Consider the following 2,218-nt stretch of genomic DNA (forward strand, 5'->3'; position numbering starts at 1 on the left):
GATTTGTTCAAAACTCAACTTTAAAGAGTGTAAAGTAAAAAACATGAGAAGAAGCAGTTATTGACCGTGGCCTACCCCCTCTCTCGGTGCCGGTCAACTTTCTAGACCGGCACCGAGAGAGAACTTTAAAGAGTGTAAAGTAAAAAAACATGAGAAGAGGCAGTTGTTGACCGTGGCCTACCCCCTCTCTTGGTGCTGGCCAACTTCCTAGAACGGCACCGAGAGAGAGCTTTAAAGAGTGTAAAGTAAAAAAAAACATGAGAAGAAGCAGTTTTTGACCGTGGCCTACCCTCTCTCTCGGTGCCGGTTAACTTCCTAGACCGGCACCGAGAGAGAACTTTAAAGAGTGTAAAGTAAAAAACATGAGAAGAGGCAGTTGTCGACCGTGGCCTACCCCCTCTATCGGTGCGGGTCAACTTTCTAGACCGACATCAAGAGAGAACTTTAAAGAGTGTAAAGTAATAACATGAGAAGAAGCAGTTGTTAACCGTAACCTCCCCCTTGTCTCGGTGCCGGTCAACTTTCTAGACCGACACCGAGAGAGAACTTTAAAGAGTGTAATGTAAAAAACATGAGAAGAGGCAGTTGTTGACTGTGGCCAACCTCCTCTTTCGGTGTCGGCCAACTTCCTAGAACGGCACTGAGAGAGAACTTTAAAGAGTGTAAAGTAAAAAAACATGAGAAGAAGTAGTTGTTGACTGTGGCCTACCCCCTCTCCCGGTGCCGGTCAACTTTCTAGACCGGTACCGAGAGAGAACTTTGATGAGTGTAAAGTAATAAACATGAGAAGAAGCAGTTGTTGACTGTTGATGACCCACAAGTGTAGGGGATCTATCGTAGTCCTTTCGATAAGTAAGAGTGTCGAACCCAACAAGGAGCAGAAGGAAATGATAAGCGGTTTTCAGTAAGGTATTCTCTGCAAGCACTGAAATTGTAGGTAATAGATAGTTTTGTGATAAGATAAATTGTAACGAGTGTTGGTGTCAAAACCGGCGGATCTCGGGTAGGGGGTCCCGAACTGTGCGTCTAAGCCTAATGGTAACAGGAGACTGGGGACACGATATTTACCCAGGTTCGGGCCCTCTCGATGGAGGTAATACCCTACTTCCTGCTTGATTGATCTTGATGATATGAGTATTACAAGAGTTGATCTACAACGAGATCGTTGAGGCTAAAACCCTAGAAGCTAGCCTATGGTTATGATTCTCCTTGTCCTACGGACTAAACCCTCCGGTTTATATAGACACCGGAGGGGGCTAGGGTTACACAGAGTCGGTTACAGAGAAGGAGATCTAACATCCGAATTGCCAAGCTTGCCTTCCACGCAAAGGAGAGTCCCATCCGGACATGGGATGAAGTCTTCAATCTTGTATCTTCTTAGTCCAACAGTCTGGCCAAAGTACATAGTCCTGCTGTCCGGATACTCCCTAATCCAGGACTCCCTCAGTAGCCCCTGAACCAGGCTTCAATGACGATGAGTCTGGCACGCAGATTGTCTTCGGCATTGCAAGGCGGGTTCCACCTTCGAATACTCCAAAGTAATTTTCGAACACTCAAATCGTGTCCGGCTCTGCAAGACAAATTTCACATACCACCGTAGAGAGAACAATATTCCACAAATCTAATCTGCTGACAACTCCTCATAGCATGACATCATGCCACGGCCCGGTCATTATTTGAACCGTTTTTCACAACCAACCACTGCACACATTGCGAGGCGGTTTCCTTAGCACGTCTTGTCAAAGCAGAGATCATGTCCCCTTATTGCGAGATCCTCATCAATACGGGTATGGGTAACCCAACTGTGCCATCAATCGTGGCGCTTGGAAAATGAGCGATTTTGACAGGCAAGTGGGGAGGTGCACATTTTTCACCGCCTTTATGAAGGGATAAGGATCTCCCGTTCTCACCCACGCCTTCTTCCTCCTTCGCTCATCCATTCTCGCATTCTCGAGCCCCAGCGCCCAAGTTGTCACCTTCTCCGTAGGACCATTCGCAGCATGTCCGGAGCGGGAGGCAAGTGGATGGCCTCCTCCGTCATGGAGGAGGACATTACCAAGCTTCGGGCGGCCGGATACCTGGCCGAAAACATCGTGCCCAGGCTTCCAGCGGAGGGACAGATCACCCCCACCCCAAAGTCTCGGGAGAGAGTAGTGTTTCTCCCTCATTTCGTCCGAGGACTAGGATTTCCACTTCACCCGTTCGTCCGTGGGCTCAC

The sequence above is a fragment of the Triticum dicoccoides genome, chromosome 7A (genome assembly GCF_002162155.2).
Source record: "Triticum dicoccoides isolate Atlit2015 ecotype Zavitan chromosome 7A, WEW_v2.0, whole genome shotgun sequence".
Taxonomy (NCBI): domain Eukaryota; kingdom Viridiplantae; phylum Streptophyta; class Magnoliopsida; order Poales; family Poaceae; genus Triticum; species Triticum dicoccoides.